The 25,806-nt window shown below is 38.1% G+C and overlaps 1 long non-coding RNA gene across 1 annotated transcript in view; it reads left to right on the top strand.

The window, feature by feature from the left end:
- The first annotated feature begins 2,352 nt into the window (after nucleotides 1-2,352).
- LOC136366792 (uncharacterized) overlaps nucleotides 2,353-25,806 on the top strand; it is a 106,847-nt gene continuing 83,393 nt past the window's right edge. Inside the window, exon 1 of the long non-coding RNA XR_010744584.1 lies at nucleotides 2,353-2,547. This is a non-coding gene — a long non-coding RNA (uncharacterized lncRNA). The remainder of the gene's footprint in view (nucleotides 2,548-25,806) is intronic.

Below are 25,806 nucleotides of genomic sequence, written 5' to 3'. Positions count from 1 at the left end.
ATTTCAGTTGCATACCCACCTTTTGTGGCTCAGTGTCCTGCACAGTACAAATCTGCACAGTAATATTTAAATGTGCTTTGAACTGAATACATCTCAAGCTCTGCCTACTCTCTGGGTGCAACATTTTTTTTTTCCTGCAGTTATCTCTGGCAGCTGAAAAATTGGGTAGGAATTCCATTCTAAAGCTTAGATCCTTTCAGTTTCAGAGTCTGTGCTCATGCAGACCACTTGTATGAGAAGGTCACTTCCCTTATACTTGATGAAGATGGTTTTAGTCTGAGGCAGCAAGTTTCCTTGAGGCACTTGAAGCAAAGCTAAAAGAATTTTTAAATAAAACGTGATCCTTTCATTTCCATTTAAGTTAATGCCATTAAACAGTCCTTTCCACAGGTGGAATTAAGATTATTACACAGGAGAAGGAATGGAAATTGTGTTTCTGGGTAGGACTTATGTTTCCTCTGCAACTTTCTAGTTTGGATTTCTATTAGCATATATTTTGTGGCTTTTCAGTTAGAAAATATTAGCTGCAATTGAGATTGAAGATGCCTCATTTACAAGATAGTCAAATGACAATTTCAGCTAATATCAATGTTAACACTCTATTTTGGGTGGTTTTGCTGTTGTTTTTTGGAACTATCTTCTTGTTTTGTTTTTCAACATAAGTCAACATTTGACTATGCTTGAGAAGTAGCATGAGTTTTCCTTGTACAGTGCCTTTCATTTCTAAAACATTGCACTGTGCTTTCCAAAAATTGGCAGCTGGAAAGAGAAAATCTTTTAACAGTGCCTTTCCCACTTCATACCAAAGAAACTTGACAAGTTGTTCTATTGAAGCAGTGGAAGAGCCTTGTAACAGCACTGTCAAAGGGCTGTGGGAGTACTGACTCTCCCAGTGCCCTGTGTCAGTAATCCAGAGCTTTCCTTGCTAGGGGAGGATTCTAATCTGCATTATGGGTAAGGCACTTGATTTCTGTTTTCTCCTAACACAGTAATAATGAGAATATAACACTTCCCTTCCTCATACAAACCTGAAGTATAGAATGTTTTACCAGAGTGGGTAGTAAGTTTTATTTATCTGAATCAGATTTGTAACACTGCAATATTACCAGCTCCCCCCTCCCCAAAAACCAGAAAAAAATCCTTAATTTGCTTTCCTTTTCATGAGGTTTTCATAGGAGTGTTTTCCTCTTCTGTCTCTCACAAAACCAACCTCCCAACCATTGTGTTACAAGTGGTGAGAATGTTGTTTGAAAACTAAATGAGAAAATAATCTTTTGAAGCAGTTCAGGAACAAGAACTTGCTGTGTTAGACATTGCTTTGGGAGAACTTAACTTGGTTTCCAGACTGTACAAAGAAAAGCTCCTGTCATAAGTCCTGCACACACAGACCCCAGGGAAAGTTGCTGAAGACTTGAGGGCTGGGCCTTTGCATGCATGTGTCTTTCCATACAGCAAATGATCCAAAGAGCAACTTCTATAAATAGTGTAATTTCCAACTGCAGAGGTTTCTGTCCTTTCCTGTGGATTCCTTGCTGAACGTTTTCTCAGTTCTGAAGTAGAGATGGTTCTGTAGCCAGCGTGCACTTAAATAGCCCTTGGAGAGCTGTATTCGATTTTTGTTGGCTTTTGTCTCAAATTTTAAACTGTCAGATTATTTTAGCAGCATCTGTAGAAAAGCACTGCCTCTTGGTATTGCCTGCTTTTTTCCATTGTCATAATAACAAAGTAAAACCAGGCTGTGGCTGATATCTCTGTAACACTTATAGCAAGGGTATTGCATTGCCATGCAGCACTTTCCTGAACAGTGTCTTCTTTACCTTAAACTACAAAGACAGTAAGTAATATAACTAAATCCATGAAACAATTCAGTCTTCAATTCTGGTTGCTGGAGATATTTCTAGAGGTTGGTCAAGTCTTACTGTAGCATTTGAGCAATGACTGCTCTAATTAGGATTCTTGCTTATATATTCATATTTCTTTTAAACAAGGAAATCTGTTAATCCAGATTTTTAATAATGTGAATAACATTTGTTGACTCAGCCTCAGTCAGATACACTGTAGCAATTGGATGTCTCTCCACCCAAACATGACTTCAATAGAAAGCTTCAGTACCTGGCCAGGTAAGTGTTCCCCTGGTGCTGTTCAAGAGAGTCAAATCTAGGAGCTGCTGTGAGAGCTAAATTCGTACTGGTGTTAGCTGTGGAGTTTGGTGCTTTTCTAGCACCTCTCAGCACAAATGTTTGCTTGGGAAGTTTTGCTTCTCCACGTGTTGGAAATTTGAGCTTCATTCCTTTTGCTTTGTTTTACTCCCGTGTCTTGTGGTGCAGGAGCTTTCTCTTCATCTTAACGAGGCATCACCCTCCTCTAGTGGTCGTGATCCTCAGCTGCAGGAACTTACCCTTGCTGCAGGTGTTGTGGTTTAGTTTGTTCAAATGCTGCTTAATACCATGTGGCTCCTACAGAACATGGCTTCTTCTCCAGGCTACAGACTTTGCCCCTGCTCTCTTTTCTTGACTCTTAAAATTCTGCTTCAAGTTTATAAAAAAGGTGAGACTTGGTCTATTGGTTTTCTTGTTCCAGCATGTAAATTGCTTAAATTGACCAGTTTGGTGTGGTAGCTGATCAAACTTGAGTTTGTTAGCTGTGATTGTGTTTCTCAGGTGTTAGAACTTATAAACTGATTTTACAACAGCCCTGTTGAAACAGTATTCCTGTGCAAAAAGTATAAGGTTCAAAGCAAAAAAAACCCAAAAAACAACAACAAAAAAAAACCACCCCAAAATAAAAACAACCACATTGTATTTCATCAGTCATACTTGAGTATTTCTTATCTTAGATTTTTTTTTTTTTTTGTGAATTTAATTTTTTCGGAAAAATTATCCCAACACACTGTGCCAAATGTGACTTATTATCCACTAGCATTCTTAGTTTCTGTGGGGCTCATAGGAGTTAAACCAAATCTCTCATCCTTTAGTTGTTTTATTTTGTCTTTAGTGAGTTTGCTCTAATCCTTGAATCAGCTACAGCATTAAGCTCAGATGAGCCCTTGGGACTGAACAGTTCTGTGAATATTGACATAGGCTCATAAGGAAGAACAGTTTGTCATGTAGAATTCAGAAAATATAATAGTAAATGAATTCAAAGCCTGTAGTTGGGGCATTCACTGTTTGTGTAAGAGGCTAAGAAAAGGAGTGAAAGTTTGATCAGAAGTGCTGTTTATCCTAAATAGTTTACACTTTAAAAGGCTGAAGAGTTCCAGAATCTGGATACTGAAATGTGATATTGTTTTGAGCTGCAATGAATTTTAAGTGCTCCACATAGAATGAGGAATCCTAATGTTCCATATGAAGGAATGATCCATGAGCTGACCACTAACTCCTCAGGAAGTCATGTTTTATTTTTCTAGTAACAGCAAAAATGAAAAGGAAAAAAAGCTCCCACAGCTATCTTATTGTGTTTGAGAGGATCTGGAATGCAGCTGCTTATCTATGTCCAGATTCTGCTCAGACTTGCCAGCAGCACAAGGGGAATTGATGAGCGGAGTCAGGGAAAAGCATCAATCAACTTTATAATGTCTGTGCTAGGAAATCTAATTATCTGATTATGCTGGAACACTGTGAAAGCAGGGTAACAGGGAATGGCTCTGGGATTAGTGAGCTTTGTGGCAGTTTCCCCAGAAAGCAAAGTTGAAAGGCATTATCATCAAGCTGAGTACCGTGTATGCCATCTTTTTCTTCTGCTTTTTTTCTTGCAGTGGGAATTGTGGATTAGTATAAAACTAATTAATTTCACATGTATATAGGAGTATCTTCTGTGTTCAGCTAGGCAGAAGCACCAGTGCAGTGCACATATAACAAAATCCAAACTGCTGCATGAAGGAAATGCATCTTTGTCCTGGTTTATATCCACAGGAGAGTCATTAGGAGTGATAGAGTTTTGCCCTTTACTTGGCTGAGGGTGGGGTGGGTAGAGGTGCCTGGCAGAGTCAAGTGAGTGGGTCAGGACATGACCTTCCGTTTGTGAAGGGTTATGGAATGTTTATAGGGTGTTTCCTGGCTCTAGAGCCTGGTGCAGTACAGATACTGGGAGAAGAGCTGCTCATCATAGCGTTTCTCCTCAGCAGTCACAAGCAGCCACAAAAATCCTTTTTACCTTCCTTACAATAGCTATTGCAGAGGCTCTGTGCCCCTGCAGGCAGCTGGTGAAGTGGCCCAGAAAATGAGTAAGTATAAAATGTGTGTGCTGACTGATCAGTGAATCCAAGAACTTCTTACAAAAGGAAGGTTTTGTGTTAGTTTTGAAGACTAGTTTCTCGCTTTTTCAAGTATAAATGTATTCTGATTACTGTCAGTTTTGTCTGTGTGATCACAGCTTTGTCATTACTGAAGGAACAACATCCTGTCTTAGTATCTTCCAAAGAGATCAAATCATAACTTTTTCTAGGGTAAACAGAACATTTTGCACAAAGAATTATCACCTGTGTTGTGTTGTACCCTTTTTATTTTGTCAGCAGGGTGATTATATTTTAAGAGAGGCCAGATATTTTAAATATGACTTGTCCTTCTACATTGGCCAAGATTTAGAAGTTTGTTACAATTTCTGGTTCAAAGGACTGGATATTATTTGATTTTGGAGAAGACGTAGCTTCAGTTTGTTGGTGCCAGAGCTGTGCTGTGCAGCAGGTCTGCTGAAGGCTTTGAGGTCACTGTTTGGAGAGTTCTTAATTGATCTGTTTTTTCACAGAAAGTTTGTTTTCTTGTAAAACTGGATCCCATTCTTTGGAAGGTTTATTTTTATAGGTTCCTATATTTTTTATTCTTTTTCAGATGAGTCAGTGGCCTTGCCTGACAGGCAAAGCCCTGTGAGAATACAGTCAATGCCAAGTGCCATTCCAGGGTACATGACAAAAAAATAGTCTTTAAAATTTGCAAGTTTTTTTCATTTTCTCCCATCCTCCCCTCTTTTTTGTGGGACTCTATTAGAAATCCTGTGCATTTTTTCAGATGACATCAAGTTATATGTAAATTTCTCTCTAGAACGAACTGGAATTATTTAATTTTTTACCTTTTTAAGCAAAATTTTAGGCCTCTTCTGGTACTATTGAATGTGTAATTGCAGGAGTGCATGTAAGAATGTGGCCTTTATTTCTTGATCCTTAACCTAGATTATAATGAACTGGGTCTTCTGTCACAAAACAAGTGCCAGTATCTCTTAAACTGTTGGACTTTGTCTGAATCTGATTACCATTGTCACTGGTTCCACAGCAAGAGCCCTTCAGAGCTCATATTGGAAAGCTTTGGGAGGGCAAAGCAGACAATCCTTCTTTCACAGATGGAATTGCAATTAATAGTGTGCTTTTGGGCTTTGTCTATTACTTTTGACTAGTTTTAAATGTAGAAGATGAAACACGCTGTTCAGAATTAATTGAGCAGAATCATTAAAAAAAGGATTCAGACCTTTCTGAGACTTCCTACTGACAGTACTTTGGGTGTTACTTGCATGTAGAATCATAAGCAAATTTTACTTTCTGTTGTAGTGGTGTTGAAAGTGCTGAATGATTGATAGATTCTGAACCATAGAAGAATCCACAATCTCTTTCAGCTGATTATTGTATTATAATGCAATTTAAATTGAATCTTACTCATCTTCAGTTAGGAATTTAACTGTTTTCCTCTTCCAGGATGCAGTAGTTACTGTTCATGTTCCTATCTTTAGAAAGGAAATCAAAAGGAAGTCAATCAGTTTTTAGGGGCAGTGATGCTGAATTGAATAGTTTGGTGTACCTGTTCTGGTTGATATAATTACTTGGTCCAATTATCTTATAGTGTATCAGGTCTAATAGAGTTCTTGGTGTTTGCAGCCTTTGTGTGTTTCCCCTTAGTAACTTGAAGACTGGATTGTTATTGCAGTCCAGGGAGGTGATTTCCACCCTGCATTAGTTCTGCTGATGCTCACCCTAGTGTACATAGAAGCTGTGCCTGGTTTTGTGATTTTCCCTTGTACTGTGCTTCTCAGTGTTGTCTGAAATAATTAAATATGAAGGTGTGATTAGATAAGATCCTTGCACTTCCCTAGCCTTTGCATGGCTGACTGCACATACAGTAGGAAGATTTTTAGGGAGAGAAACATACTGTGTCCTTCTGTGTCTGAAAAATACTCTGGTGGGAAAGATACTACTTTTATTTTGATTGGGTTAGAAGACAGCTACATTAGAAATATTAAAATAAATCAGAATTTGATACAGACTGGTTTGACAGCAGATTCCAATAGCACATACACACTTGACTTTAATTCAGAGCAAATTGCAAGCACTGCTTGGGAAATTTTACAGTTTGAAATCATTTAATCTTAGCTGTGTAATGAAGCTATCAACATTTGATGAAAGCTGCTATACTCAAATTCAGGCACAAGAATATAATCTGGGATGCAGAACACGTTTGTGTTCAGAACTGCTGAGCACAGATACTTTTGGAAACTGCCTCCCAGCTGTAAGCTGTGTGTGCCAGGAGAAAGGAGAGGAGGGATTCACTAAAGATGGTGTGCCAATGATAATCTTTAATCACTTTTAAAAGTTGACAGGAGATGAAGTTTGCTGATGGTACCAGATGCTGCCTTGTCTTACTGTAGATTCCAGGTGGGTTTCACTTCTCTGGAGGATGATGTGTGTTCATCCAATAATCTGAGCTTCTGTGAGTAAAATAAAGAGTTAGCTGCCAAATAGATCTTGGGGAGGGTGTTAGCCCATATTGCAAGGATCTAAACAAGTGGGATTCTGTATGTTCCTTTGATAATTTTCCCCTTTTTTTCTGTTCAGTCAGGTTGTCTGCAATGTGCAGAGATTAAATATATTTATCTTGGCATGTGTTGTATTTTTAATGAATTATAGATGACAGGAATTGTGTTTGTACAGTTCTGTTTTATTTTCTATACTTTATTTTCTCATATTTTGCCATGAAATCCTGTTTGAAGAAAATCTGTTATGATTTAAGAAAATAAACAAAAGCTCGAGAGGTCAAAAAATGCATTTATAGTGACAAACTCATTTACCTAGAAGTCCTTGTGGCATACAGAAAACCAGTATAAAAACGAAGGTTGCTATAGTCTCTCCAACAGAAATTAAGAGAAAGCAGCAGATGTCCTGTATGAATGTAAGATTTCCAAGAATGACTATGCTGACAGGAAAACTGAATAACCTAAATGCTAAAGCACTGTAAGCTTTAAATCTCATACTTAATATGTATGTAGCATTAAATTAACCATTTAAGTTCATATACTTCTGTACTGTTTAAAATTCTCAGCTTGGAGAATTCCTGGCCTAAACCTCCCTGGTGTTTGTAGCAGGCAGGGCTGGGTGCTCTGTGCAGGTTTAGTGAGAGGCCACGGTGAGTCCTGGGAGGAGCAGGCCGGGCTGGGCTGGTTTCTCCTGTGCTGCCCAGGGCTCCTCACCTTACTGCAGACCCTGCTAGAGCAGAGCCCTTCTGCTGGGGTTAGTGACACACCTACATGCAGCCTCATGGCACAGCCTGGCTGCAGCTGAGCTGCTTGTTTCCTGTCTAGTGCACGTCTTTGTCAGCCAATTCAGGGGGTTTTCTTTCTCTTGTTCCTGCAACTCTGTTACAGGAGTACTCATAATTCAAGCCTAAGCAATGAAAATGGAATCCTAAGGGGGAAGAGCTTGGGTGTGAAAGGATGACCTATTTATTTGGTCACATCAATATGAGTCAGTCTTCCAAGAGCCAATCGTGTGTTAATCTCATACTACAGGACTTAACCTATCTGAAATGAGCCAATCTGAGAGTCACTTCACATGACGGTGTTTTTATTTTAAATGATAAAACACAAGCAGGTCTTACAATTTCAAGTGGCATCTCTGAAGGCAAATAAGGAGGCTTTGCAACAAAACTGAAGTTGGAAAATAAACTTTGTTGTTTTAGCAATTACAGAAGCACACATTTGATTTTTTTTTTCTGAAGTGTGTAAATAGGAAACATAGTCACTTGGTTTTTGTTAATTTGGGATTTTTTTGTCTCCTGGCTGCTAAGATTTCCATACCAGAGTAGCAGTTTTGCATTTGGGAAGTATAAGACTAGAATACTAAGCACTCAGTCTCCAGGGCTGGAAGAGTAAATTAGGTGACTGTTCTATCTTCTGTAGTAGGTGGTGATTGGAAAACATTACATTGAATATTCAGTACTAAATTTAATGAAAATTTGCATAAATCTTGGATCACATGTTGCCTTTAAGCTGTGTTTGTTCAGATAGAGCACAAAATCTTCTCAAACCTCCAGAGGAGAGCATTTCTAAAGGTGCTGTAGGTGATTGCCATTGTCAGTGGCTGAAAAAACTTTTCCTTTCATTTGTAGAGATTAATGGTGCAAATTGAGGTAAGTCCTTTATATTAGTCCAAAGGAAAAATATACTGTCAGGTTTTTATTTCTTTTCAGACTTGTGAGCGGGCCTATTCCAGTAATTAGCTTCAAGCTTAATCCTTGAACAGAAAATAACATTTTGTCAGCAAGATTTCTCAACTAGAATAAATCAAACCAATTCTAATTAAAGCAGCTGATTCAATGTAGTAACTGCTTGCTCAGTGTAGGAATTTTGCTGTATAGAGAGTCAAATTCACCTGTCTGTGAAGTGTAGGTGAAGTCCCAAACAGTCATAGGAGTGTTTTGAAATAAAACAGGTTCTAGCAGGAAATGGCCCAAGTCCTAAACCGTGGGTGAGCCATGATTCTGTTTCCAAAAGCAGTCCTCAAGATAGCTGAAAATTATCAACCTTCTAGGCCCTCAATCCAAAGGATCCTTTCAGAATTGAAATGAAGTTTTAGTTACTCTTCAAAATTATATGTTAGTAATTAAAATGTGGCATTACTTCTCAGTGATGTGTAAAAATAAGATTAAAGTGACTCCTCTCATCTGTATCACTGTATTTATATGGAGTGTGTAAAATGATCCTTTTTTAATTAAGTAAACCTTAAATTTCTTTGAGGTTTTTGAATTACGAGCTTTACTCTAATCAAGAGACAACGTTATTTCAGTATATGATGACTTTAGAGCAATGCTTTTTGGGTTTGTCTTCTTTTGCAACTTGCTTTTCTTGTAGTTCATAGAGTCAGTTGTACATGGATACTTTGTCATTGTTTTTTCTGATTCCTTGCACTTCAGGATCCTGGCATACGTCTGAAGTTCCTTGTGAGTTACATATTACACTAATAGTAAATGCAAATCCAAATAATTTATAAGTGCCAAATCATTTGAAAATCACAACTTTATGGTATCTTCATATTGTCATCTTAAAGATTATTGGAACATGTATGTTGGCATGAAAACTGTGCACAAGACAATGTCCATGGCCGTGTCTCAGGACAGGAAAGGGTGTGAATTTGGAGAAGCTCCTTTATTCGTGTGAATGGTTCTAAGTCAGTCACGAAATTTTCTGTAGTTTTAGTGCAATTGTAAAAGTACATGGCTGCTAATGAAACAAATGTAACAGCTGGTGAAAGTTTTGTTATAGTTATGACATGATTTGGAATCGTGCAGTTTCTTCTCAGACAGCAAGGAAAATGCTACAACTGTGGTAAAAGCATGAGCCAAGATTGAAAAGAGACTTTTCCCTTTACCTATTTCTTCTTTCCACTGTGGCTTAAAAATTGTTGTCTTGAAGCCAGTTATCTAAATCAATAATGTGCAAGACTGCTTTAGCCAGAGTGGCTTCTTCTATTTTTGATTTTATTTTTCTTTAAACAAGCAGAAGGTCTATTGGAAGTTAAAAGACTGAGAAGCCATTAAAGGTCTTTCCAAGTTTGGTTTAAATCATTTTAAATGTTCCTGTCTCCTATGTATAATTCCTCAGTGAGCAAGTAATGATGGATGCCACTTAATGGCTCAACAGAATGTGACTAAAATAGAAAGATGTTTCACATTCAGAAAATAGAAATTATAGAAGATGGATATTTCATGTGTTTCAGAAATAATGTATGCCCTTTTTGCTAGCAAGCATAAATTGTAATGGAAAAATATGCGTGAGCTTCCTTTAGTGAACATTATTTTTCTGTCTGTGATGCATCTTTCTAAACTGGTTTGTACCTTATTCAGCATCTTCAGTGCCACAGAGCAAAGAAGTCCTTTTTAATTCTGAAGGCAGATACTCGGCATCAGAGTCTATCAACTCAGCATCAGGGTGAATCATCAACTCTCCTTTGGCACTCTGTTTTCTGTTGAGGTATTTATCTACATGTATTGGAAACTTCCAAAAAGAAATAGCTTCAGCACAATAATCTTTTGCCCATATTGAATCAACTGTGAGCATAAAAAGGCAAATATTTCATATTGGCTGCAATGTAGGATTATTTTCTCATTAAGAAACTGAGTATCAGTTATATGGCTTGAAATTGAAATGAATTAGTTTCTCTTGAAGGCACTTATTAATTCTTACTATTATTATAAATACTTGGGGAACATAATCCAATGGAACAGAAAATCAGATATCAATGAAGTGATAAAATAATGACTTCACGTTGTTATTACTACGAAGTCAAGTTGTGCATTTCACAGTTCTTTAGAACAGTGATTAATTGGGTAACTTTGACTTCCATCAAAGCATTTACAAGTATTAGCAAGCATGTGGTTCTCATTTTTCATATCTAGACCTTGGAAGCATTTTATCTATGGCCTTCCTAATCTTACACAGTGCTCTATGGTTTGGGACTTTTTTCTGTGTCTTTGCCCAAGCTGCCTCTCACACTCTGTTACAACAGCCCTGGATTTTAGGAGGAATACTCTGCTGAGTCAGCTTTGATGGTGGCAGGCAGTACAAAGTCTTGAGAAATATCTTCACCTGGCTCCATTTTGTTTTATTTGTAATGTGAAGCAGAGATTATGTCCTCTTACAAAATTGTGAAAGACACTCTAGTAGCATTCGCAGTCTTCCTTAAAAAGAAGAAAATATAAATGAATTATGGAGCTGTTCCACAGTGGTGAAGCTGAGCCAAGGTCCATGTAGGTGACAGGGTCCACAGGTGGATCAGTGGGGTTCATGGCCAGGCACAGGCATGGTGCAGCTGGACACAGGGATAACAGTGAGAGCTCGGGCAGCCATAAAGGCTCAAGCTGAAATGGAGCCCTCTGCTCCATCTGCAGGGGCTGTCTGGGGAGTCTCCCAGGGAGGCTGGGCAGTGCCCTTAAGGCTGTTGGCACACTCACTGCCCTGATATTGGCTCATATCCAGGTGTGGTTTTAAAGATAAGATGCTTTTCCAGGAGGAAAATGAGAAAATAATATCCTGAGGAACAGACAGCAATTGGCAATGTTATATGAGACCTTTATATAATTAAAACATGTCAAAGGCAATAATTAAGAGTAGTGGTCACAAGCAAGAGTTCTGCACAAGCAGTAGCTGCCACAGGGGAAAGGCACTGGATGGCACTAGGTCAAATTACTGTGGCCCTTGTGGCCACAAGTTTGCCAAAGATGACTGGAGAGCCTCTGTAGATTACAGATGCTACTGGAGAGGATTTTTCATATCCACTGACTGCTGGCCATAAATATGACCAGTGTAAAAATTCAAGTCTCTATTTCCTTGTGAAGTGGAAAAAGGTTTCTAGCTACAGAGCCTGCTTGCTTTTCTGGTGGGTTCTAATGAGGTATAAAAGTTGCAAACAAACCGGCCTTTGATGTTCTGTTGTCACTATTTTGGTCTTCAAATTGAGGAAAGGCTTATATAAAAAAATGTGCTCTCGTTCTATTTGATGGCCTTTACACAAATCTCAGTTCAGACATGACAGAGAGCAGAGGGTGGAGGGCTGACTGAAGGTTTCAGTGCTGAGGTAACAGGATAGGCAAAAGCTGTTACAAAGCACAGTGATGCAGGGTCCCCAGGCAGGTGCAGGAGAGAGCCCCTTATTGCAAAAAGCAGGCCTTTTTAAGCAGTTAGGCCTTTGTCAGTTATATTCCATTTAAGCACAACAAATGTAATTCAACCAACCACCATAAACCATGATGTGAACACGTAATGATTGTAGAACTTGTTTCTCTATCTCTAATTCAGCTGAACCACTTTCCCATAGTCCTTTTCTACTTAGCCAAAGTAACAGGCCTGAGCCATGACTTTACAAGGGTAACAAGGCCCTTATTTAGTAAGGTTTTACCTATATGCAACAAAAAGCCTGTGTCAGTTGGAGGTCCAGACCATTTACAGAAACAAGACAGGCACATTTTCCCACAGAATCATTAGAATTGTTTCTATTTTTGGATAAATTATTAATATATTAGAGATCTATTCACTTGGAGTTTCAATGAAAACCAAAGTGATTAAAATGCAAAAAACAAAATTGCATGCAATCAGGTCAAAGTTTTGATGCAAACTACATGTTTCCTAATGGCAAATCCTGCCTCCTCCATGTCACTTCTCAGTGGTGGTTGACTCTACCACATCTGGCAGTACAGGCAACTGTAGAAGAATATGCTTTTCTTTCTCTGTAGTGATTATGACAACTTACAAATGCTGTTCCCTTTCCCAGCTTAAGGTGTTTTATACTTAATTAGTTCCATAGAATAGTTGAATAGAGTAATATAAAAAGATGAGGGCATAATTTCCCAGTTATTAAATATATTCCACTGATAGATAAGATATATGATGTATGACGGGTCTCTGGTGATAACTTTTTATTTTCAGGGAGTTTGCTTCCTGCAGCTTTCCTGAATGAATATGATAATGAAGCTGCAGAAATATAGGCACTGATGAATCAGGGTTATGCTCCATAATTTGGAATACTTACTGTTTAGCTACTGAGTTGCTTAACTGAACTTGTTACCCTGCAGGTTTTTGCATTAATTTTCCTGCATTGCTCCTCTTACAGTTAACTCCGATTAGATCGGCTAACTCCTTTTTTTTTTTTTCCCCCAATGAAAGCATGTAATTTTTTCCTCTAGCAAAGTGAGACGAAGTTACACCAGAAGAGAATAGGACATTATTTTGTCTCCCTACCCAATGTCGGTTTTTTTCAATGGCTACTCCCTTCTGGGAGAAAAACAGCTTGCAGTTGTTTGCTTCAATCAATAAACTTCTGCTAATTTAATGAGGAGCATCTTGTGTTAGCAATATTTTTGAGTTTATCACAAGTGTACAGCACTTCAGTAAGGGAATGTACTGGAATTTATAATGTTTTTATCATTTTGAGATAGTGCAATGACATATGTGTGACCATGTCTTCAATTTCCATCTGTGTTAATAGTCACCAATAGGAGGTTTTAATGTTTCAGGATAAAGTGTGATGGGCATTTGATACAGTGGCACTAGAGAGGGCAGTTCCTTTCTCATATAAATATGGGGGCTCATTTTCCATTTACTTTTTAGAAGAAAGCTCCTTTTAGGGAGCTTTTCAAGTACTATAAAAGAGCATAAATGCCGTGTAAGTTTTGCTGTTACAGAGCTCCTTTTGTTGCTGCGGAATTATTTTGCTGCCATAAAAATGTTGTGACTCTTGTAAAATTATTTGTTTCAATGACAGTGACAATAAGAACTGATGCCTGTGCAGTCTGAACATTGACTTAGAAATATAAGATCTTTCTGGAGCTTTAGACTGACGTCCCAGAAGGGGTGATTCAAACCTCTATCTCTTGTCTGCTAAATTAAGGGGGTTTTGCATTCTCTTGTGACAGTTGTGTTGGCTGAGTCAAGTGCCATCTAGTCTGTTTTGGACATCAGCAGTATTTGTCATAGTGTGGAAGTATTCATTGTCCTCGCTCTTTCCACTTACCTAAATGGTTTTATCTTCATATAATGATTTTATATTATTGTCTGTCTGGATTCCAATAACATGAACTTTATATGGATCAAGTGAATTTGATCTAGAGAAAGGAACATCCAGTGTAAGGAGCTCTCCAAATGTTACAGGACTGCAAAACCGTAGTTTTGCAGTCTGGGAATAGCAATCCTCAAAAAGCTGACTCTGCTGGACACCTGCAGGAAGAGCTGCAGCAGTGCTTGGTGATGGATCAACTTAAACAACATGGTGTTTTCTTCCCCTAAATACTTTTTGTACCATAAACCAGAGGTCCTGTAATTCTAGTGGTGAGTACTTGATGAAAACTTTTTTATTCTGGTAAGAGAAAAAGTACCAGAATAAAAAACACCCCTGTGTGACCTGTCCCATGAACTTTCTCATCACTGATTTTTATGTAAACCTTGGTAGGTCTGAGCTTTTCTTTATCAAGGTGCTAATACCTTGACAGTACAGAATTTTATCACTAAACTAGATTTTAAGGACTAGAATCAGAATGAAAAATAAAGTTTTATTAAGAAACTGTAGTGCTCTTTCAAGAAAACAATATACTAATATTCTGGATCTCTATAAGTGTTTACAGTGTTAGCTTTAGAATATTTTATCATTTTCAGGGCTCTTCAGTTTTCTGGCATCATCCGTGCTGAATGTTTGAGATATTCATAGTAAAATACAGCAGCTGATGTTTTGTTATCATACAAGAAAAATTTCTTGACATCTCAGGTTCATTACCTATGTGTGCTTATTTACAAGCTTGTGTTGCACCATTTCAGGATACTTTTGGCAGGGCTGGCATTGGAAAGTTACTGCAAATTATTAAATAAAAAGGGGGATTAAAAGAAGCTATACTGTGGATTGTCCGAAGTTGGACAATTTTATAATGTAAACAAAGAGATAAAACCTCTTTTAAAACCCAGTACAAATCTACCTACAGGAGATTTAATAGTTTAATAATAGTTCAATATCCAGTACAAATCTATATAGGTTGACATTATACTCTAAAAGATTTCGGTAAAGTTTGTCCACACAGGAAGTGGTTTGATTTCCAAAAGATGAGATTAGTCCAAGGAAAGTGTAAAATAGATGAAGACTGCAGGAGATGTTGAAAGGAACATCCTCAGGCGTGAAAGAATTCTCATTAACTAAAAGTATAAATGAGTGGGGGAGTTCTTCCTTTTCTTTTGCAATTACAAACAGATGTTGGTAATCTTCTAAAAATCACTAATAGCTAAGAGCAGTCACTGCAGTAATAATGGATTTCCTCCTTTAGTAAAAAGGAATGCTCCTAGGAAATGAAATAATTTTAAAATGCCTAATATACCTATAATTTGGAGCTATCCACTTTTGCTGCTCATACAGCTGTTAGAATCACAGTTTATAGTGTGGGGATTCTGACTTGTGATGATAGCAGTACAAATTTTCTGGTTATTTCTGGTCTTGTCATTGCTATGTTTTCTTTTTCTGGATTTCCACAGCTCTGTTCTGTCAAAAGTTGACCGACTTGTGTGTGTTTTTGCAGAAGCTTTAGATTGCTAATGCAATCTAAATTTTGGTGCAGGTTCTACACCATTTAAGATGTTGCTCTCTTTCTGGAACAGCAATTAAATTCTTGAATGGAATTAGAACAGACAAGAACTTCAAAAAAGCAAATGCTTCCAAATGACAAAGTCTTTTTTTAATAGTCTTTCATTGTGTATTGCCCCTCTACCTCAAGCATACCATTAGAAAAGGTCACATACCATCAGGCAGACAAGAAATCATTGTGCAAATGTGCCTGTAAATGTCAAAGACTGTAAAAATAACTGCAAGGGGCTTCAATTTACTCTTATGTCCATACAGTGTGTCCTGATGTGTCAGACCTACTGCACACTGACAGCTGGCTAGAGAGGTCCCTTCGAACTGTGGCCTGAGGCTTCAGCTCTGTGGGCCTGGCCCTTGTTCAAAAATAACACTGTTATGGGTTTTATCAAAGCTGGTCTGCACTGGAGCCTCTAATCACAGATCAGCCAGTCTGCCCTCAATAGACTGTTGGAACAAAGCTTCAATGTGGCAGGTTGTAAGCTTCACCTATGGCCTGCCAGATGTGGAGTGGATTCACAAATTACCAAATCTCTGTCTCTAGTGGTGAGCAGTTTTGTAAGCCTGGGTGGTGTCGGGGGATTTTTTAGTTTTAAAGTTAGGAATTGAGAAAGCAACCGCTGTTGTGTTCTTTTCTCCCCCTTTAGCTTTTGTTACCTACCATTTTCTGTTAGAGCTACAATGGACTTTGCAAGTGTAAAACCTTAAAACCTTGAAATGCACTATGTGTTTTTCCAATCAACTAGGAAGTGATTGATAGTAGTTGAATGATAAGGGATAAACTGACCAAATTGCTCTTTCCTGCTTCTCTTCTTACCATCATGCAGATTATCGCACAGGTTTTGGAAACTCTCACAAAAGCAGTTTAGTACAGTTTGCTGGTTAGCCTGAGCTGTGTGTGGGGTCAAAGGGGTTTCAGGGCTGTTTGCAGCTCCCTTCCCAAAGTCAGGAAGAGGGGCTTGTGTGACTGCATGGGGAGCAGGAGCCCAGGAGCTGAACACTAAACAGAATGACCTTCTCAGTGAAAGCCTTCCTTGGATTTACAGTTCCTCAGTGCTCAGATTTCATGAGACCTGTGGGGAAAATCACTAAAGGTTGTGTGATAAGTGCTAAAGATTTCTTTCTCAAAGTTCTTTTTCTAAATGCCTTGTCATTCCATGGAAGAGATGGGGTTTTATTGTCTGGCTCTGCATACTCCTTTAGTTTCTTGAGGCAAGTTATCCAACTTCCTTCCTATTGTAGGAGTATACTTTGCTTGATATTTCCAAGGTTGAAAATCTAAAAAAGCAGATTAAGCTACTTTTATGTATTGAAACAGTGCCTTTGCTGTGGAATGGTCTGTTGCCATAAGTGAAAAGGTACAGTAATTTCACTAGAAACCACTCAGACGTGTAGTCTGGTTCTCTTTATTTCACCATTTAAATTTCAGAAATAAGTAACTTCAAAATTATTAGCACAATTATGTAATATTGCAATAACAAGTGTCAGGTATAGTTGTGATTGCTTAGATGAGGGTTTAAATGACTTCTGTCAGTTTGATTCACTGATCCATTATCTTGTGGGGTTTATATTACAACAGAGTAACGAAAACTTAAACTCCAACCCTTCAACACTGAACAGGATAGCAAGACAAGCTTTGAGAAAGAAGTGCGAGTTCCCCAGACTGCTTCATGGTAATGTCATGAAGATAAAGCTGTAAAAATACCCATGTACATTTGTGGCTAAATGTCACTTCAGAAACTGATGCCCCTAGATGGTGCTCTAACTCAGAGCCTGGTTTCCTAGGAAGGCATTTTCCTGATCAGTTCTGCTTTGCCCAGATGATGCATGAGGTGCACAACAAAGTTAGAGTCAGCTGTACTGTTTGAAGAGACAAGAATTAAGTGTAGAAAATGTTATGTAATGTCACCAATAGCGAGGTCTTATCACTATGAAAAGATTGAGTTGTACATTTATGAGGGTTTCAAGGTGGATATTTTTGTAAATTTACAGTTTGTGCCCTACCAGGAAAGAGGGTTATAATGATCTGTCAGCCACACCTGTATATACATTATGATTTTGTACCTGTATCATACAATAGATAAATAAGAATTGCTTACATTCATTTAGTACAAAAGTAGACCTGATTTTCAAATAATGTAGTGAGTTTTGCAAAAATAATGTATAGTATTGTAACAATGTCATCATTTTAATGTTAGGCATATGAATGTTCCAATATCACTTAATCCCAAGGGAAGCAGTGAATATCAACCTTATATTCTCTGAAGCTGGAAATTTGGTGAGATGTGGTCTTGTTATATTTCCTTCATGTGAACTGATATTTCACTAGACAATACTCCTTCTGCTTATTTTGCATAGATTCTACAGGAATAATTATAGTAAAATTCTTTTTTTTTTTTTTTTTTTTTGAGCAGTGCTCTGGACACGTTTTATAATGCATTGCTGTGATTATAGATTTGCTTTTCATTTCATTGTTTGAATGAGCAAAAGCAGAACATCATCCCAATAGAAATACTGTGACATCAACAGAATGAGAGAGACATTCTGACTAGATATCCTCAAATAATCTCTCTGAGCTTAATTCTGTGTAAATAAAACATAATTAAGAATAAAGAGATAAACAGCCTTTAAATTAGGGTAACTATTCCAAGTGGTCCTCAGAAACTTCCAAATCAACTCTACCAATTTGCAGGTATAGAAATGGTGAAATGTGATTAACTTTGTAAAGTTGATCTAGAATTGTATTAAGATACTCTTTCTGGAAATATTTGGAAATGTAAAGATGCACATCAGTCACATGCAGAGATGAATTAATACCTCCTCCAAATGCATGCAAAGGTGTCAATGCATGCAAGGACTCAAAATCTGGATCCTAAACTGGAGTAACAGAGTCAGCTATGACTGGAGGAAGGACTGGAACAAGAAGGGGTGATACCCCAGTGTGCAGAATTAGCCACTGACTCCTGCTGGGGCTTCCCCCATATTCCTTTTTTAATTTGCTATGCTGCCCTTTGCCTGAAGTGTCTCTGCACTGACTCCTTTGTGTCCAGTTCTGTGTAACCCCTCCATGACCCTTTTTATCATGTTGAGTGCAAGGAATATCCTTGGGTAGTTTAAAGATTCTGTTTAATTTTTTCATAATATATTTTCATACTCTTCTTGGTCAAAAAACCACTACTGCTGAGTTTAAATATGGCGTTATCAGTGTGAGAATTTTATACTCCTGCTCTGTTACACTGGTGCAAAGTTGATAATGCTGAGATGTTAGAGATCATAATTTGATCTGTAAATCTTTATTGCTTTTGATAGTGCATGAGAAGGGAGCAATGGGGCTTGGCTTTAGGAGTTTTTATGGCAGCTGAAGAAAATAGGTGTTAGTGTAGATTAAACAAACATCACTACAAATATTGAGAAGTGGTCATTATGAAACCTCACAACAGTGTTTCTTAAAACGCGATTCTTAAAACTATTCCCTTCTTTTTAAAGGATTCTTAATTCCTACGTATCTCCAACTAAAGACTGCTATGGAAAAAGGGGGAAAATTATATTAAAATCTACAAGTCCAGAAAGGTCACTAAACTCATGATGTGTATATTAAGTATCTACTTGTACAAACTCCTCTTCAGCAGAATGCTTGAGCCTTTTGGCTGTATGTCAGATTATGTCAGAGACTCTGATCAATGAAGAAGCTGTTGGCCTCAAAGCTGCCTCCAGCAGCGTGTCTCTCCAGGAATATGTATGAATTTGATGTGGGTGGGGCTTTGCATGTATGTGTGTGCACATGCACAAAAAGTCTTTATTAGACTTGTACTGATTGCATAAATGTGGATAATTAGGATTGTAAAGCAGTTAGCTGAAACATTGTGGGGGTTTTTCTTAAGCAGTGAGGAACTGCACTTCCAGGCTGCTGTTTTGAAGAACTGCTGCAGAAGCTTTGCAAGCTGAGCATGCCAGGCACACTGCACTGAGCTGGGCTGAGTTTGTGTAGCACAGGCCGTGCCCCTGGAGAGTCACTCTCTGTGAATGCTGTCTTCCTTTGAAACAGAACCCTGGGACTTCACTGCTGCTTGTCCTTGTTATCCAAGGGTGTTTCTGTGAAAATTATTTTTCTCTTTCTTTGTGAATGAAATTCTGAGTACAATTAGGTTTTGGTGGGTTTTTTGATACTGTGAGTAGGTAGGCAAATGGGCACAAATATGATGTGTGAGGGAAGATTCTGATGCTTTGTCTTTCTCCAAAATGTAATCAGTGTTTGACAAACCATAGAAAACCTGCAACAATTGTGAGTTTAGACCTGCTATTGCCATTAGTTTCAGTATAATAGAATTAAACTGAAAATAGAGTGTATTTGTGTGCCTTAAAACCAGTCATTATCATTTGGTATACTGATGAAAGTGGGCTGGGGCAAACTGGTATTAGTTGATGTAAATCCAAATTAATGTAATAACCTTCTTCTTCTGGATGAGTCAACAGAATTAACAAATGGTGTAATCTCATTTATTTCTCTATGGTTCATATAAGTAGTTCATAAATAGCAAGAGCAAATGATATATCAGTATGCCTTTGATATAAGAAGGAAGGGATAAGTGTGCTTTATTCTCATCTACAAATCTTCCAGTCCTGAGTGTGTCCTATCATTTCAGAAAAGACCTCATGGTCTTGTAAGGCTGTTTGAGACCCTTTTATGGATCACTTATTCTTTGAAGAGAAATATTTAGGAGGGTATTTGTCTTGCTCCAGCCCACAAATGGCAGAATAAATCTAATGAAGAGATGTTTGGAAGCCAAGGGGTCTCTTGACTCTTAATTTCCTTTAGGAGTAAGGGAAAAGCTGGAGCCTGCTCCATGAAAGACCTGTGTATTCAGGTGCTACTTAGCCACCTAGCTCAGGGATTTTGTGTCTGCTTTAAGATCTGGACTTTATCAGAGTGAATTACATGTTGAGATTATATTTCTGTCTTTTAAAATTTGCTTCCCTGAAGTATTGGCAAGTATTGTCACAAGAAGAAGAAAGGTGTTTCTAAATGTTTGTCCTAAATGTCCTAAATTTGTTCTAAATAGGGAACCTGTCCTTGTTTTGTTTGGTATGACTTGCATTCTCTGCTCAGGATTTTTTATTCCAGAGTGCTTTTGTTCTGGGCCAAGGTAATATATGGGAGATGGTTTTTTTGAGATGCTTTATCTTGCCATTGCATTCCAGTGAGAAAAGATTTCACTTCTTTAAGCGGTGGTCCTGCTCAGCTGCTTCAGAGAAAAGCTGTAATTGGAATATGAAACAGAAAGGTATTTTCCTGGCTGAAGTTCTGGTGGAAACTAGATTACACTGCAGAGATTCTGAGCTGAGCTTCCTGGTGTGATGAAGAGCTTTCCTTCAGAAACAGCTTTTGAAGGTAGCAGTGCAGGTCTTCTGACTTATCCCTGTTTAGAAGTAGGAGCACAAAAGGAGTGGCAGGTACCAGAGTTGTCATTTTCTACAAATTATTCCATGAGTTGTCTCTGCTTACGTTTTTGTTTAAAAGTAGCTGCAGAATTAAGTTTGCAAATGTCAGCAAGAATTATAAATAACTAAGGGATGCAGCAAAAAATTCACTTTTTTTCTTCAGACTCTTTCCAAGTTTATTTCTTCTTTTAAAATAAGAGGGTTTGTTTTTCAGGTTTGCAGTTTAATTAGATGCAGTTTTCCCCTACAGATTATTCAGAAGATGAAGGCTTCATTTTTTATCTAACTCTTTCTGACCTTTTCTTTTTGTCCTTTTTTTTTTTTTTTTTTTTTTTTATACTCCTATAAATATTGTGGAAGATTTAAATCTGGCAGCTTTGTAATGGAACAGTTTCCCTCCTGTCTAATAATTTTTGAAACCAATTCACATGCTGATGAATGTTTTATCAGGAAAGAATTCTAGGAGCACTGATTATGATATCAAGATCACTAAACTTTGTCAAACCTTTCAGTAAAGATGCTTATCTTTTAGATTATCCTAGCCTTCCTTTGCCTGTCAGCCACTGCAGTTATTAATGAGAAGGGAAGATGGCAGGATGTGTCAAACTCACACCTAATGGATGCTTTTGACAGCAAGGGGTATTAGGTGTCTTTGAGATGAATATTGCTGAGCCTTCCCTGAACTCCAGGTTCTGACAAGGCTGTGTTCTCGCTGGGAAGTGCTGAGGGCAAAAATGGGCACTGGTAACTTATTAGCTTATGGATCAGAGCAAATCAAGCTTCCATCAGTGGGGTGTCAGTGCATTCATGGTGATGCCTTTAGAGCACACCAAGTCCCAAGGCAGCCTGACCTAGGTTCTGGGATGGAGCTGTATCATGGATGAGTGGTGGGGAGACAGAGAGCAGAGAATTCCTGCAGGCAGCACTCAGTCTTCACTGCTTCTCATGCCTCTGGTTATTGCTGGTACAGGTTCACTTTCTGTCCTTACTTTGGAGCTCTCCACTTCCCTGCAGTGCTCAGTAACACCTCATCTGAAAGCTGTTGTTAGGGCTGTGCTCTGCACACTTGGTGCTATTATTGTAGTTTCTATGAGAATGCATCCTGCATTTTGTGTATTGAAATCCTGTGAGTAAAACCATATGTTAGAGGTTGTATATTTCCAATGAGGTAGGATGTAAGGGCTTGAAAGTGGAAATCATGTAAGCTCAAAAGAATTGAAATCCTGAAATGACCAAACCCTTCTTCTGGTGCTATAACAGATCTACAGCTGGTACATCTACGCTCCAAATATCTTCTGTGTTCCAGAACTGCTGCCCAAACCAGCAGTTTGTGATTTGGAATACCATCTTAGTAAAGGGGAAACAACAGGAGCTGAAAATTTTGTGATCCTCAGCTCTAATGGATTTGGAAATTATGTGCCATTTTGACCTTTCCCTAGATGAGTTGCTGTGGAATATAGCCGTAAGTTTGTCCAGAAGGTGCATGGGCAGGTTGCTTTGGTATATTTATCTGAGGGTACTGTCAGACTAAAGCAACCTACCTTTTTTGACTGACTTTGGTTTTTTAACATTTGTTCAGGTGGAAAATTTTGTTATTTAGCTTTTTGTCATTCTAGTTGCCTTCTGTAACTTGTTCTGATCTTCAGTTACTGATCAAAGCTAATGGTTCTGAATTCAAGTAGTGGAACAAATTCAGAAGAGAAAAGTGATCTCATGGTCTTTACTGCAATTCTGTTTCCTTTTGATAGTCACTTTGTCAGAGCAGTGTTACAGCTGTGCTCTTGGCCACTGCTCTCTGTCTTTAACAAAGCCTTTGAAATGCATGAGTTTGTTGTTTATGGTGTAGTTGACTTTGCTTGGAAATTCACATTGATTCTCAAGGAGGTGAAATATCAGCATCTGATCCTAAGTAATTACATGAAAGGAAAAGGAAAACTGATTTGCTCAGATTGACTTTTCATTTCTTTGACTGTGAGCTATTTGAGTATTTTGTAACTGTTTAATTTATTGAAAATCAGTCCAGAAATAATGGAATAAAATCTTGTTATGCAGAGTGATAAACTGGAAGAAAAATAAATATTGATAAATTATAAGTACATACAGTTTACCCTAATGAGAGTTAAACTCTTCAGGTTCTATGCTTTATTTATAGTGGGGATTGTTTCATTATCATTATTTTACTGAAGACGAAATTTAGTTGTAGGAAATCAAAACTACTTTTCTGTTTTAACTGTAGCATTTTGTACTATGTTTAAATGGACCAGTGTCCTAAATCTGTTGTCATCTCGTTTCTAACTCATACACATGATTTGAACCCAAGATGGGCAATTACTTTTCATATATCTTTTGGTTGGCTGTAATAGAAAAGTGACTTGGATCTGCCAAGTGCAGCCAGGTCTTCAGGTGTTGTGTCCCCTGGACTAACATACAGGAAACTTGAGAGATTTTGAAAGGTGGTACTGAATTCTTTCTCTTCTTTAGGGAGAGAAAGGAAAAAGGAGTTCTACAGGATTCATAATCCTGAATGTATCCTGTTAAGTGCCATTTCATTATTGCTGAGTCACTCTGCTCTTCAGGAAGGCATATTGAAGGAAATCTAGAGGGTTAGCCTCAGAAGTGGGCAATCTTGATTCCTTGCCTGTCTTTAAGTGAAGACATTTTTTCTTGGCTGTAACTGGAAAAAAACACTGGAAATCAGAAATAAGCTTTGGAGGAATGCACCTGCCAATACCTAGAGGGAATTGTTCTGATCTTAGATTCTGTTCTTGCATTTGGCAAGAATTCTCCTTCACTCCTCTGCATGTCTTCCTAGGCTAATCTCTCTAGATTCGCCTGTTCTGGCCCAAAAATAGAGCTATAGACAGGAGTTATGTGGTAGCTGTTAGGGGCCTAAATGCTTTTCAAGGAGGAAGACAGAGGCCAATGCTGTAGGTCTGAAACCTTGTTTTTTTCCTTTACATCCCATCTGTATGTGCCTAATTTGTTTCAGGGATCAGAATTTTGTTTCCTTGACTCTCACTAGCCATGTCTTTTGAGAGGCATTGAGCAGAATTCAGAAAGGAAACGTCTTCACTGAAAAGTACTTCATTTGAAGAGACAAATTGTGTTGTTTTTCATCTTTAAAAAAAACAAACCAAGCTCCCAGAGAATGATGGCTAACTTTTCCTCAGTGAGCCATCTCTAGATTCACATGGATGCCTTTTACTTCAAGTAGCAGCTGGTGGATGATTGTTGACTGTGAGCTGTGCTGTACTTTTTGGTTGCCACACAGTTTGTATAACATTTAATGCTGGTTACCACACAGTTTTTATAACATTCAGTGCTGTATAGTGCACTTACAAAAAAAGAAGACAAATTTCAAGTTAAAGTATGTATGGATGCCATATGGCTGGCTGTACCCAAAATTGCTATCCCTGTTTCTCTGCATTCAAAGAGAATATAAAAATTGAAAAATGACTTCCTGAGTTACTGAAATATTTTTTGTATTTTTTAAAACCATTTTCCCTTAGCAAAACTATACTAGAATAACATAATGTTTTTAAAAAATAAGTGTAACTCTGTAAGAAAAAGAGTCATTTTGAGGCCATAGCTTCTGACTTAAACATTTTCTACAGTTTCTATACCAATTTGCCATGACGTAGAAGTGTTTAAGCTGACAGTACCCCAGTATAAATCCAGCTGGATTTTTCATCCAAGCATCAGCATATGCCATGTGTTTCCTTGGTACTGCTGTTATTTGTACCTTGGTTGGGCTCCACTAATATTTCTGCTGTGATGGGAAAATGCAGCAACTGAGAATCTTGTTAAATGACAATAAAACTTCTCTGTGAGGGTGTCTGTCATATCCTTTGCCTAAGAGTCTGGAAAGGCATTTACTGACATGGAAATTCTTAAATTGGCATTCATTTATCACATTGCACTTGAAAAATATCAGAGGCCTTCTGGCCTGTGGCCTTGTTGCTTGTATTTGTCACCGTCTGATTGGTTCCGTGCTTTCAGTTTGTTATACTGACAGCAAATGGAGGCATATTAGTAACTTCATGTGGAGGAATTCTAGTCAAATAGACATTTTTGTATAAAATTATCTTTTTTTCAACATAAAGCTTGTCTCATCATCGACGGAAGATGCCCTTGATACCTTTTCTTTCTGCTGAAGAGCTCATGCTGGATTTGTTTCTTACATTAGGAAGCCTCTGTGCATAACAAGTTTGCCTTTGGCAGTAGAAGTCAATCTAATACCCTCTCACAAGGCCAGTTTCCAGTTGCTCTCTGTTTCTTACTCCGAGTTGGTTGGTTTGTTTATTTATCTTCCCATACTCAACCATTGATTTAAATAATCAGTTTTTAATCTTTCTCTGCAGTCTGACAATTGCCAAAGGTTTTCCTCCTGTTTCTCTGCATTTCTCCCAAACACTATCTATCTGGTCACTGAAATAAACTGTTGTAGCAATTCAACATATGCTGTAAGCTCTCATGTGAGAGGAAAGTTTGGTTCAACCTTCTTCCTACTTGTGTTTCCTGGGTGATTGTGATCAGAGAGGTCATTGTTTTCCTGAGCAAAAAAACCAAAGGCAGCTGATGCAGGAGCCAGTCAGGCAACCCCAGCATTCCTGGTTACATAAGAATGTCCTTACATTCCTATTTTCTTTGTGATTCAGCCAGAGCATCACTGCTTACACAGGTTGTGGAAACAACTTTCTAGTTATTCTAGACTACTTTATGAGTCATTCCTCAGTCTTGGCTCGCAGAATGGTTAGAAGATTACTTTCCATGTGATGGGATTTTAAAGCTTTTGATTTCTTTTGTCTGTGACACTCCATGTGGCTTTGGAAGGGGAAGAGGGGGATATTGCTGATTTCTTTGTCTCATACCTGAAAGACTCAGGAGGAGGATCTAAGAAAGTCAGCCCCTTGTGCTGTACTGTCACTGTAAGGATCTGCAGACAGCTGGTAATATATACAGTAAATAGAGGCCAGAATGTTCCTATTTTATTCCCACTTTTATTG

This window comes from Sylvia atricapilla, chromosome 13 (assembly GCF_009819655.1).
Source record: "Sylvia atricapilla isolate bSylAtr1 chromosome 13, bSylAtr1.pri, whole genome shotgun sequence".
Taxonomy (NCBI): domain Eukaryota; kingdom Metazoa; phylum Chordata; class Aves; order Passeriformes; family Sylviidae; genus Sylvia; species Sylvia atricapilla.
This window is presented reverse-complemented; position numbering and strand designations above follow the sequence as displayed.